Here is a 14,620-nt window from a genome sequence, read left to right on the forward strand (position 1 = left end):
CAGAGGAGCCTGGTGAGTCCATGGGGTCACAAAGAATTGGGCATGACTGAGTGACTAAGTACAGCACAGCACAGCAAAGTATTATAGTTTAGTGAAATATTATGCTAAATAATTTTTAATTAGCCAAATTAAGAATTGAATTAGAGAAGAAAGGATTCACCAAGGAAACCATCATATTAAAAATGTAACTTTACCAAAGATTCATTATCTAGACTAAGTTTTGAAATATTCAATAAGTTTCCATCACTGAATCATCCAATTACTATTGATGATTAATTTGTGCACATTGGATTATTACATAGTAAACTTTTAAGCTGGGGAGAGAGTGGAAACAGTGTCAGACTTTATTTTTTGGGTCTCCAAAATCACTGCAGATGGTGACTGCAGCCATGAAGTTAAAAGACACTTACTCCTTGGAAGGAAAGTTATGACCAACCTAGATAGCATATTAAAAACCAGAGACATTACTTTGCCAACAAAGGTCCATCTAGTCAAGGCTATGGTTTTTCCAGTGGTCATGTATGGATGTGAGAGTTGGACTGTGAAGAAAGTTGAGAGCCAAAGAATTGATGCTTTTGAACTGTGGGGTTGGAGAAGACTCTTGAGAGTCCCTTGGACTGCAGGGAAATCCAACCAGTGCATCCTAAAGGAGATCAGTCCTGGGTGTTCATTGGAAGGACTGATCCTGAAGCTGAAACTCCAATACTTTGGCCGCCTCATCCAGAGTTGACCCACTGGAAAAGACCCTGATGCTGGGAGGAATGGGGGCAGGAGGAGAAGGGGACGACAGAGGACGAGTGGCTGGATGGCATCACTGACTCGATGGGTATGAGTTTGAGTAAACTCCGGGAGTTGGTGATGGGCAGAGAGGCCTGGCGTGCTGCGATTTATGGGGTTGCAAAGAGTCGGACACGACTGAGTGACTGAACTGAACTGAACTGAACTGAAACTGAAACTTTTAAGCAACTATGCTTCATATTTAGAGATTTACATCAGTTCAGTTCAGTTCAGTCGCTCAGCCGTGTCCAACTTTTTGCAACCCCATGAATCACAGCACGCAAGGCCTCCCTGCCCATCACCAACTCCCGGAGTTTACCCAAACTCAACGTCCATCGAGTGGTGATGCCATCCAGCCATCTTGTCCTCTGTCATCCCCTTCTCCTCCTGCCCCCAATCCCTCCCAGCATCAGGGTCTTTTCCAATGAGTCAACTCTTTGCAAGAGGTGGGCAAAGTATTGGAGTTTCAGCTTCAGCACCAGTCCTTCCAATGAACACCCAGAACTGATGTCCTTTAGGATGGACTGATTGGATCTCCTTGCAATCCAAGGGACTGTCAAGAGTCTTCTCCAATCCCACAGTTCAAAAGCATCAAAAGCAATACTTCGGTGCTCAGCTTTCTTCACAGTCCAACTCTCACATCCATATATGACCACTGGAAAAACCATAGCCTTGACTAGATGGACCTTTGTTGGCAAAGTAATGTCTCTGGTTTTTAAAATGCTATCTAGGTTGGTCATAGCTTTCCTTCCAAGGAGTAAGTGTCTTTTAATTTCATGGCTGCAATCACTATCTGCAGTGATTGTGGAGCCCCAAAAACTAAAGTCTGACACTGTTTCCACTCTCTCCCCATCTATTTGTCATGAAGTGATGGGAGCAGATGCCATGATCTTAGTTTTCTGAATGTTGAGCTTTAAGCCAACTTTTTCACTCTCCTCTTTCACTTTCATCAAGAGGCTTTTTAGTTCCTCTTCACTTTCTGCCATAAGGGTGGTGTCATCTGCATATCTGAGGTTATTGATATTTCTCAGATAGTGTTAAATACCCGAGGTGCAAATTCAATTTAAAAGGATCTATGGTAGCTGCATATTGAAATAGTTGTGCCATTACAACTTTCCTATTTTATTCCTTCATCATGATTCTTGCCATATCATAGATTGTGATGATTTGAATAAATCCTGAAGTTCTGAGGCCAGGAATGGTGTCTTACTGGTATGGTATCTTTTATGAGTAAGGCACTTACTGCATATCATGGTATAAAGCATAACTGTAACTGTGTTAGTCACCCAGTAGTGTCCAACTCTTTGTGACCCCAGGGACAGTAGCCTGCCAGACTCCTTTGTCCATGGAATTTTCTAGGTAAAAATACTGGAGTGGCTAGCCATTCCTTTTCCAGGGGATATTTCCAACCCAGGGATGGACCCTGAGTCTCCTGCATTTTAGGCAGATTCTTTACCATCTGAGCCACAAGGAAAGTCTGGTATAAGGCATACAGTAATATAATGCAAGACATTTTTGAAGGATAAAAATGCAAAGATAAAAATAAAAATGATAACCATAACAACAGTTCCATGAGTGGATTCAGTCTGGCCAGGACATTGTTTCTTCAATATTAGATGTTTGTGCTGTGTGTGCTTAGTCGTTCAGTCGTGTCTGACTCTTTGAGAGACCTCATGAACAGTACCCCACCAGGCTCCTCTGTCCATGGAATTCTCCAGGCAAGAATACTGGAGTGGGTAGCCATTCCCTTCTCCAGGGGATCTTCCTGACCCAGGAACTGAACCCTGGTCTCCCTCACTGCAGGAGGATGCTATTCCATCTGAATCACCAGAGAACCCTGGTATAAGGCATACAGTAATACAGGCAACATTACCCATGGAAATGTATAAATTATTACATTATAACTCTAAACATTCTTAAAGCATGTAAGACTCCTTTGTAAAATGTTGCAATGTCATTACACAATTTTCTCCATTGCATATTAAAGATTCCCAAGATTCCCAATCTTCTTCATAGCTACTTAGAAGGTAATGTTGATCAATCTCACTCATATTCTCTATCTTGATTTGCAAAGAATCTTTACTGTATGATGCAAACAGTATGTTATTACAGAGTGAAGGAGGTAGTTACAATAGAAAACACTAAATATCTAGGCTTGAGACTTTCTTTCAGAGACACAGTCAAACAGCATCTAAGGGGGAAGAAAGATAGTACACTTCAGTGTGTATGTTTTAAATTGGCCACTTAAAAGAACCAATGTGTGGTGAAGGTTGGCAAATGGTTTGTCTATATAGGGCTTGATCTTCGGGCATAGTTATTACTAACAGCGGAAAGAAATGCATTCAGATTATAAATCTTCAAACTGAAGGGAGACTAAATATATATATTTTGAACTTCATAATGTCAGTTTCAATTGAATTGCATGTTTAAAAATAAAGCTACCTCCTTTAGAATACTTAAATGTTTATCGGAATGTAGCCTACATTCAGAAATGGTACTATTAGTTCATATTAAATAATAATGTTTAAGAGCCGTAGCTCCAGTAAAGAAAACTAAAAATTGACAAGTGAATGTTTCATTAGAACTTGTCAAAAAGCTTCAGTCCACTAAACATAGCTGGAAATGTGGTGTATAGGATAGATGATCAGGCTTCAAAATGTAGAGGTTAAGATACACAAAATATGAGTTCCTGCAGTAAATATTTCTCTGTATGATACAGCTAAGCTGCATTATGAAACTCATCAGAGATGCCTCAAAGGGTGAAACATTCTGGATTGCCTTTCATGGATGACAAGTTTAGAAGGTTAATTGAAATGTATAAATATTAAAGGTTCTTTGTCACCTTCTAACATTATTATAACATTTCTCATTGTGAGGCAGAGAAAGTGAGGGGAAAGGATCAAATCCTGAACACGTATGTTAAAGAAGTAGTGGTCATATTTGGTAGGGTATCAAGCCAATGGAAAATGAAGTATAACTGTAATTTAGGAAAATCTGTGTGGTAGAATGCAAATCATCAGTGACTAGTTCAATCAGGGATAATTGAAAGAAAACATAATCATTTTTTGCACTGAGTAGCTCTCATATAATCTATGACTTTCAAGCTTTGCTGCCCTCCTTTCTTCCCACACAAAATGATTAGCCTCTCTATTCTGTCCACAGATAAACTACAAGTTTCCTGAGCTGACTAGAACCTGAAGACAAAAATAAAAGTCTTATATTCTTGAAGGCATTGGTTAAGCCCAGGTTCACTCCCTGAAAATAAATTCATCCAACCTGATGTGCCTCTCACATGCTGTGCATTGCCATAAATGTCTTAAATCCATTTTTGACACTGCAAAGCAGCATATTTTATGAAATATGTGATAAATTCACACATTTGAGATTAGAATTTGGCTGATTGTCCTTTCAGAGGCTAAATAAAAACCAGGTTGATTGCTATAACACTTTGTCAAAGATACCAAATGAAATTCATATATCAAAATGGAACTAGGGCAAATTCACTCCAGATTCACTGTAAATATTATATCATTTCTTCAAGAACTATCTTTCAGTAAACCACAAGTACAAACAATGTCTTTCATGGTGTTAAAATCTCTTCTAAAACATAATTTTCATAAACTACTTGAAGAATAGTTTCAGTGGCCTGATCTAAAATGATTTCAATAGCATTTTCTATGGGTTTAATGGAAGCAAACTTTTCCTCCTAGATCAAGCTTCTGTAAAATATTTATAGAATAGTAACTAAAATTTTGTCTTTAGTGTTCTTGCCCTTTGTTAACTCTCTACAGAGTGATATAACTAATAGCAGTGAATAAAATGTGAAATAAATGTGTCTGCACAAAAATGACACTGCATCCAATCAGAACTCGAAGAAAAAAATATATAATTTAAAAAGCATGTTTTATGAAATATGTGATGTTGCTGCTGCTAAGTCGCTTCAGTCGTTTCCAACTCTGTGCAACCCCATAGACAGCAGCCCACCATGCTCCTCTGTCCCTGGGATTCTCTAGGCAAGAACACTGGAGTGGGTTGCCATTTCCTTCTCCAATGCATGAAAGTTAAAAGTGAAGGTGAAGTCGTTCAATCGTGTCCGACTTTTTGAGACCCCATGGACTGTAGCCTACCAGACTTCTCTGTCCATAGGATTTTCCAGGCAAGAGTACTGGAGTGGGCCGTTGCCTTCTCTGAAATATGTGATAAATTCACATTATTTATGGCATGGCAGTAATTGTTGCATCTGTCATACTATCATCCATATCAATAATCTTTCCTCAAATTAAAGTTAAATAGAATAGCTTTTTTGGTAACAAGTTTGTGTGTTTGTTTGTTTTTGTGGTAACTGTTTTTGAGAAAGTTGATGTAGATAGTTCATTTTTGTGTTTTGAGACTTAAAAAAATACCTATAAAAACACAAAAAATGGATTCCTGTTGAAAATCGCAAAAGCTACGCTTTTCCTGTTTAAGATTTGTCAAACCAAAGAATATCACCACTGTACCTGATATACCTTTCTAGAAAAGTTATGACTTATCAGCAGTTATTCAAATAGGGTTGAAAGTGGTCTTTACATGATTGGATAATATAAATCTTCAGATGATAGTAGAAAAACGACTGGGGAGGAGAAATAAATCTTTAGGTGATCCCATAAATCATATAAAAGAGCCCTCAGCCCGTATGCATCAGGGTTAAATTTACACATTTTAGCACACTTTAATATAATGTGTGGACAGAGATGAATATTGCATAGGGGGTTGATTAATACTAGTTTTAGAAGTTTCTATAAAACTAATTTTGTGTTTCTTTATAAATTAATATCACACACCTTTTAGAATGAGTATTTAATGGAAAGCTTTCATTAATATTTAAACTACAAATGTACACAAAATACAGAGACCTTCAAACAGTCAGGATTTTCTACACAAAATTTGGCCAATTCTTTTGAGTTTAATATCTTTCTCCAAGAATAAATCAAGTTTTAATGACAAGGCATTTCTAGGAGCAATAGATCTAGATGGCAAGGGCAGTCTGACATTAATTAATCCATAATGAAAAGTGAAAACACAAAGAAAAACAGACAATTTCTTATTCATTATCAATTTAATTAATCAAATAGTTAGACAGTAGTGGGACATAAATGCTGAAACAGAAGCAAGCTATCAGTTTGTCCAAGTCATAGAGAAGATTGGGTTAGATACACTGAAAGACTTCATGATTCTAGAATTCTAAAATATCACAAGGATAATAATAAGATTAAGGATTGAAGAGTGCAACCCTCTCCAGTATTCTTAACTGGAGAATCCCCATGGACAGAGGAACCTGGTGGGCTACAGTCCAAAGCATCGCAAAGAGTCCAATATGACTGAAGTGACTTAGCACAAACAGTGGACAGACATTAATTCTAGAACAAATCAAGGAACTTTATGTGTGAGATGGATTAATGTTGGACCAAAAGAAAACAAAAGCAAGTTGCTAGTTGTTGACTAAAAGGGCATTTTATAAAGCGTGAATACAATGTGTGAATGACTAGACACTACTTGGTATCATAGCAGGGTTAAAAAGATTTGTCACTGTTGACATTTGAGATAGATAACTCTTTGTTGTGAAGATTGTCCTGTAAATTGTAAGTTGTTTAGCAGCATTCCAGATATGTACCCACTAGCTATCTGTAGCCCCCCTCTTCCTTTCTGACAATCAAAAATCTCTCTGGATATTGACAAATGTCCCAGGGGTGGCAGAATGCAGAAAGGCCAAATCAGCTCCTATTATCCCCCTTTAAGAGCCACTGGATTATGAAATGGCTTCATTTAATATAATCAATTAAGTTCACTCATCCAACTATCACATATAGAGTGAATCCTGCATACTAGACATTGTGTTCAGTTCAGTCCAGTCACTCAGTCGTGTCCAACTCTTTGTGACCCCATGAACCGCAGCACGCCAGGCTTCCCTGTCCATCACCAACTCCCGGAGTCCACCCAAACCCATGTCCATTGAGTCGGTGTTGCCATCCAACCATCTCATCCTCTGTCGTCCCCTTCTCCTCCTGCCCTCAATCTTTCCCAGCATCAGGGTCTTTTCAAATGAGTCAGCTCTTTGCATCAGGTGGCCAAAGTGTGTTAGATGGCAAAAACACATATAGTTTCTGATTTCACAGAGTTTATATCCTAGTCAGAGGAAAATAAGTAAAATAAATGATTACATCACACTGAGAAACTGTCCATAATTCTGAGGCATTTTCTAATGGGTACCATAGAATGAGTCATTTCTTTCCAAAATAAAATACGTATATATATATATATATATATATATATATATATATATATAAAACTATTTCAATGTGAGTGTATGGGCAGTTGCAGTAGATAACTTAATATTAAGAGGTAGGAGACCCTCAAAGTCAAGTTCTGCTAAATTTTTATAACTGAATGTTTGATCCAGATTTTTAAAACCCTTGTTGTGTATGATTTATACAGTGCTATTTTGCTGTTTTCAAATCTAGGTAAATGCAGTGGTGGGTATAATAAATTCTGCATGTTTTAATATGATTTAATAGTAAATACTCTATAGTATTAACTCTGATGAAGCTAAAGACTTGTCAGTTTTTACAGTGCAAATGCTGTCTGGTGGGAGAAGGATGAAATACTTGCCCTTGATTCTTGCTTCGTGCCTTTTGTGCTAAAATATTGTGGGATTCTGTGCACGTTTTGGCTTCCTTCACTACTGCAATTTTATTCGTTTTCTTTCCTTATCACATGACTTTGCCCGTATTTTCTACCCACCTTCTCTCTGTAAGTTTTATTAAAGGGCAGACATGCTTCTGTTGAAAAAAATGTAAATGCTTATCCTAAAGCAAAACTGTAAGAAGCATTGGAAGGTGATTTTTAAAATTATTTTTCAGTCTTGTTTTCTTAGACTTTCTAGGTGATTTCCCCTCCTAATCTCATAACGTTTTCTTTTTATGAATCATCCAAAAAGTTGGTCTCCCCTGATATCTCTCTGTGCTCATGAGTCCTGTGGGTGTGGAGGCCTTACGCTATGATCACCTGACCCTCGCTAAAGGCTTCTTTTTGTCTTGCTGAGTTCTGCCTGGGACAAATAAGAAGTGCAAAGTGCAGCAGCATCAGTGACTCCACAGCAGCCCTCAGCCAATGATAGATTAGAGCTGGACATCGAAACATGTATATTATCTAGGGTGAAACAGATCACCAGCCCAGGTTGGGTGCATGAGACAAGTGCTCGGGCCTGGTGCACTGGGAAGACCCAGAGGGATCGGGTGGAGAGGGAGGTGGGAGGGGGGACCGGGATGGGGAATACATGTAAATCCATGGCTAATTCATTTCAATGTATGACAAAAATCACTGCAATGATGTAAAGTAATTAGCCTCCAACTAATAACAATAAATGAAAAAAAAAAAAAAAAGATTAGAGCTGGAGAGTGACTGCCCCGGCTTCTGAGTTGTTTCCCATACTTTCCCAGAGTTTTCCAGAGGAATTACATCACCAATCCTAATTGTTGGCTTCCTTCCCTTCCCTGTCTCACTTCCTCGTGCCCCTGTGATACTCTTTGGATCACTTTACCAATAAAGCATTCCAAAGCATCCTGCATTTGAATAATGGGCCAAAAGAAAGATCATCACTTTTTGGAGTTTACAATCTAGGGTGAATTATGGAAATTGTTATTAAGGTACAAAATGTTACAGGTCTCTTAGACACTAATAACCTCTGGAGTTGAACTGAGAAACCTTCAACAGATGTGTAATATATCTATGTTTTCTCCATACTGATTTTTTCATGTTTTTTTCTTTTCTTTCTTCTTTTCTTTCTTTCTTTTTTTTTTGGTTGGTGTAGGGAACAATACTGTTATAATAGTATTTAATAAGTTTCTTTGTTATTTCAACCTATCTTTTAATACCTTGGATATTTTTTAATTCCATACTTGTCCTTTGAAAGTTAGAATTGTGATAATCACTTCTCAGAGAGGCGTGTAAGAAAAAGCATCATTTGTTTAGCAGGAACATAATCTTTCATATTCACACTCTGATCTGACAAAAGCTACATTAGTACAGAATATCATTACATTGAGAGTTTTAAACACAGAGAGAAGCATCTGGTGTATCTGGAGTGGCTGCCTTTTTCTTCAGAAACTCAGAGCTGACGTTACGATTAAAATCCTACATACCTGGTTCTTCAACATGTAGAATACATAAATTGGGCAGTTGCAGCAGATAACAACTAATATTAAGAAGAGACTCTCAAAGTCCAGACCTGCTATTTGAAATTTTACAATTGAATGTTTTATCCAGATTTTCAAAACCCCTGTTGTGTATGATTTATACTGTGGTATTTTGCTATTTTCAAGTCTATATAAATACAGTGGTGAGTGTAATCAAATCTTAATACATAATTTTAAAGCATTTTTTGCTACACTTAGCAAAGTGTGATAAAAGATACAATGTGTATATAATTGTGTTTGTAAGAACTATGCTTTTAAGAAAAGAAACACTAACTAAAGGAATAATTTTGCAATTGGAATATAAATATTTCCAATGTATTTTGTTGCACTGAAAATAAAACATTATTTGACAACATAGACTTGACATGTTTATTGTTTTGAGCTAATAAGTACTTTCTCTAGATTAAAGTACATTGTCTTAGGGCAGTAGATTTTGTCTTATTTCTTGTTTCCTTTTTCTTATACCATGATTCCTTGCAGAATAAATTTGCTAAGCGCATGAACTAAAACACATAGAATTAAAAGGGAAATGCATTATTCTGAAGTGCAGTTGTCAAAATATTAATAGCATATATTTGTAGTATAGAAATACATGCACTTCTTTAATAACATATCAAATAAGACAATCTAGCAGTGAATTTAACAACCAACATCATTTCAAACTAAAGAGCACTATTTCAAGATGTCAGAAATACGTGTCATGTGATACAAAATTATCTGTAATTTTTATTAGCTACAACAAACACTAGTGTGATTTGTTGCTTACAATCATAGTTAACAGATGCTGAAAATAAAGATGTAATATTTTATATTTCCTCACTGAAATTCACAAGGGATTTCCTAGGTGGCAGTAGTGGTAAAGAACCTGCCTGCCAATGCAGGAGACATAAGAAACACAGGTTCCATCCCTGGGTCAGGGAGATACCATGGAGGAGGGCATGGCAACCCATTCCAGTATTCTTGCCTGGAGAATCCCATGGATGGAGGAGCCTGGTGGGCTGCGGATCATAGGGTCCCAAAGAGTTAGACATGTCTGAAGTGACTTAGCACACACACACTGAAATTCACAAACCTCTTGAGTTCTATCAAGGACTGCTGGATAAGAATTCTGATTTTGGAATAACAATATGACATTGATAGATGTTGTTGGAGTAACTTTGAGGATATTCCAACCCAAAGTGGTTTTAAGAAAGAAATGACTAGGTTTTAATGTTGCAGTAGCAACTCAAGTATTTACAGGAAATGCAAATTAATAAAATGGGCAAATAAGAACATAGGAGTTGTGAAGAAGACACAGAGTCTTTCTGAAAGAAATTGTGTATATATGCCACATAAAGTGTCTTAGGACCCAACTAGTCCAGGGCTAAAAATCTGTAAACTCTGATAAAAACGTGCAAAACCAAAGGTAGTTTTTATTTTTTATTTTGGAAGGCTCTTTGCAAATAGTGTCTCCTATCTTTACCACCTACCTATATTTCTACAGGTAAATAGATAGTACTACCCCTGCTTCACAACCTGAAAACAAATGAGTGATCTAGGTCACATAGCTAATTAGAAAATCTAAGCATAATAGCCAGGATTCCACTTTGTTTCCTCTAAAGAATAAGTCATTGCTGAAACCTTGTGTTGATAAGACATATTTAGGGGGAAAAGTCAAATTTAACTTATGGTATAAGCAAACAGTAAAACTTAACTCGCAAACAAATGCATAATAAGTCCCAGTGTGTTGAGCTGTCTAATATATGCATTGTGCTGAATTCTTGACAGGTATGTATTCTGCAAGGGAGGTTTTGGCATCAATATTAGATATTTGAACTAGTTTAGGTAAAAAGGGAGTTAGTTGGAGAAACCTCAAAACTGTCTAATAGTCAAAACCTCTTCATAATTGTACTCTTAACATTTCCACTTCCACATTGGTGTAAACTGAATCTTCCAAAATTAATGCCAACATGGAAAGAATATTTTGATCAGAATGTTACTACATCAGCTTTGTTAATTCAACAGTACAGAGAATGTTTTAACCTGTGTATAATTGTTGACTTTAAGGATGTCATCTAGTATGTATCAGTTGTAATTTATAAAACTTTTTAATTGAAATTGTGAGATCAGTCCTTTATGGAAGAGTGAAGAAACTTATGGCAAAATTCAATTTTGATAAAAAGATTTTATTATTATTTTTTCAGTCAACTAAAACTAAAATTTAAGTCAGATATATCTGTATCAGTATCAGTGAAATAGCTATTAAGATCTCTAATTCTCTTAATTACTACTGGAAAATTTGATGCTATTTTTATATAAACAAATTTATTTTAATGATACCATTATATTGTCATTTCAAATTTTCTCATCATAGCTTTCCAAAATTTTCCACCTCTTAATAGTTTAAATTAATGGCATATTTTATTCTTATGTATATTTATAATGGTAATAATGGTATATTTATAAAGATATTTATATTTTATATATTATATATCATATATCTTGTATATATAAATATATATTATATAAAATATTTATATTTTATATATATCTTATATATATCTTATATATATATTTATATTATATATCTTATAAGAATGATCACTGGCAGCTATGCTGAAACTGGAATGATATAGGGATGAGCATAGTCCCTGAGCAGAAATGACATGTAAATTCATGAAGTGTCCTATATTTCTAAAAACACAGCTCTCAAAAATTATAAAAGTTAATATTAAAAGTGTGTACATGTTTACTCAGTTTCTCATTTGTGTCCAACTTTTTGTAACCCCATGGATTGTATCCCACCAGGCTTCTCTGTCCATGGAATTCTCCAGGGGTTTTCCTGACCCAGGGATTGAATCCGGGTCTCCCACATTTCAGGCAGATTCTTTACCATCTGAACCATCAGGGAAGCCCCCAAATATACCTAGGTCAAGTGTTTTATATGAGACTTTCAATTTTTATGTTTAGAGCACTTACAGATTATGTAATTACTGATATATTGGGATCTCTCTCTACCAGTATTTGTTTTTGATCTCTCTCTCTGTTTCTGTCTCCCTATTTTTCCCTTCCCTGTCATCTTTTTAGTTTTTTAAAATATATTTTGGTATCTGGTATTAGTGTATCTTTTCTCTGTTTGTGCACATTTCTAGAATTTCTTTCTATTCTTAGAAGGACACCAGTCCTACAGAGGGTTCCACTCTTATGACCTTATTATACCTCCAATACATTTTTTAAAGACTCTATCACCAAATACAGTCATATTTTAAGGCATAAATGTGTGACTTATACCTCTATTTAAGGTATAAACATGTGATTATAACTTCAACATGTGAATGTGGTCGGGAGACACAATTCAGTCATTAATGTCATCATAAACGGATTTAAATGTACAGTACCTGGTGGCTCAGCTGGTAAAGAATCCGCCTGTAATGCAGGATACCTGGGTTCAATCCCTGGGTTGGGAAGATCCCCTGGAAAAGTGAAAGGCTACCCACTCCAGTATTCTGGCCTGGAGAATTCCATGGACTATATAGTCTAAGGGGTCACAAAGAGTCGGACACGACTGAGCGACTTTCACTTTCACCATAGTATTAAGTGCATTTGAATTGTTGTCAAATCATAGAAATCATCCATCTCTAGAACACTTCACCTTGCAAAACTGAAATTCTGCACCCATTTAAGAATAATTCCCCATTCTCACCTCCCCTACTTTCTGTCTCTATGAATTTGATTATTCTAGATGATTTATTTAAACAAATTCATAGAGCATTTGTCTTTTATGACTGGGTAATTTCACTAAGCATAATGTCTTCAAGGTTCATTTGTGTTATACCATAGGATGTGTCAGAATTTTCTTCCTTTTTAAGGCTGAATAATATTCCATAGTATGTATGTTTATCCACTATCCACTGATGGAAATTTGGGTTGTTTCCTAAATATATTTACTTTTAAGCGACCGCAAATAACTGATTCATGCATTCTTTCCAGGTTTTACAGTTGCTTCTGGTAGGAGACACAGGGTGGAGTGTCCTTACTCTATATCATCTGCAACCAGAGCCCACTTAGAAGTTTCATTTTAATATGCAACCAGGATACACATTATAAGCATAACAGAAAGTGCCCTATAGCATTCAACTTGAAGGATAGCATACATCCAAATATACCTCCTTCATTTACCGCTGTCTAGAGATGCTTTGTTTAAATGAAAATATCTCCCCCTTTACACATTGTACTTGAAGATGCATACCACCTTAGAAAGAGTAATACAGTTTTCTTTGTACAGTATTAGCCATTGATATTTTAATATGACAGTTTATGGCTTTTTTTTCTTTATAATTAGTTGAAAATGAGACAGCGAGCAACTTATGAATAAATAACAACTCAATATGCAAAAACATAATGTTTCCACTCCCTCTACTTATTGCCTCCCATTATCCTCAAAGAACATGTATTAACTGTCTATTTTATTTGAGATAATTATATATGATCATAAAAAATCTTTATGAAAAGTATATTTCTATCAAGAGAACCCCTTAACTTCCATCACCATGCTGAGGGAACTCAGAGCAACTTTTAGATTTTCCTTAGGCCTTCTTTAAATTTTCACAAAAAAACTCAAGCCAGAAATTTTCCATAGATGTTCCCTGATGATTATGAATTGGAGATTACACTCTTAGGACTAAAGAAATGATTGAGTATCGTAGTAAATGCATTCTAGTTACTAGTGAGCAAATAGTCAATTCGATTGTAATTCAGTTGCTAAGTGGTGTCAGACTTTTTCTGACCACATGAACTGAAGGACACCAGGCTTACCTGTCCTTCCCCATCTCCTGGAGTTTTCTCAAACTTAACGTCCATGGAGTACATGATACCATCCAACCATCTCTTCCTCTGTTGCCCCTTTTTCTTTCTGTCCTCAATCTTTCCCAGCATCAGGGTCTTTTCCAATCGATCGGTTCTTTGCATCGGGTGGCCAAAATATCTGAGCTTCAGCTTCAGCATCAATCTTTCCAATGAATATTCAGAGTTGATTTCCTTTAGGACTGACTGGTTTGATCTCAATCCAATTACCTCGGTCCTAAGAAGTTTAAATTAAGCCTCTCCAAATGTAGGGAAGGTTTTAATTGCTAATAAGATAATTGTACCTTGTTTCAAAGTAGAGGCTATAGCTTTCTTTTTTAAAAAAGTCATTTTTGGGAAATAGAGCAATTCCCTGAGAAGAAAGATGATAAAAAAACAATAACTGAGTTTCTCTCATGGATTGATTTACTGCTGTATCTCATACTGACATAATTAATAATAAGCAGATGTGTCCTTTTTCTTTTTTTTACTTTCATGTGTTCCCATATTGCCTTAACATATTATTATTGTATTAGCAATTAGCAAATGAGGAACTAGCACTGCATCTGCTTATGACCACCAACCTGTGAATTTACATTGGAAATTCCGTCTACTCTCTGACATTCTGTGCTATTCTGTGTTGAGCTATCTCAAGTTTCAAAGAGAGCTCTTATTACCAAATTAGTTCTGAAAGAACTAAGTTTTGCGCTACCTGCTTTTTTCAGGAGAGACTTACTAACAGATGTTCTTTTATGTTATATGCATATCTCTGTTACCCACTTTGGGGA

General features: G+C 36.1%; 1 pseudogene; it reads left to right on the forward strand.

Moving 5' to 3' along the window:
* Window positions 1-11,587: 11,587 nt before the first annotated feature.
* Window positions 11,588-11,686, forward strand: LOC139031369 (U6 spliceosomal RNA; annotated as a pseudogene).
* The last annotated feature ends 2,934 nt before the right edge of the window (window positions 11,687-14,620 follow it).

The sequence above is a fragment of the Odocoileus virginianus genome, chromosome 26, assembly GCF_023699985.2.
Source record: "Odocoileus virginianus isolate 20LAN1187 ecotype Illinois chromosome 26, Ovbor_1.2, whole genome shotgun sequence".
NCBI lineage: Eukaryota > Metazoa > Chordata > Mammalia > Artiodactyla > Cervidae > Odocoileus > Odocoileus virginianus.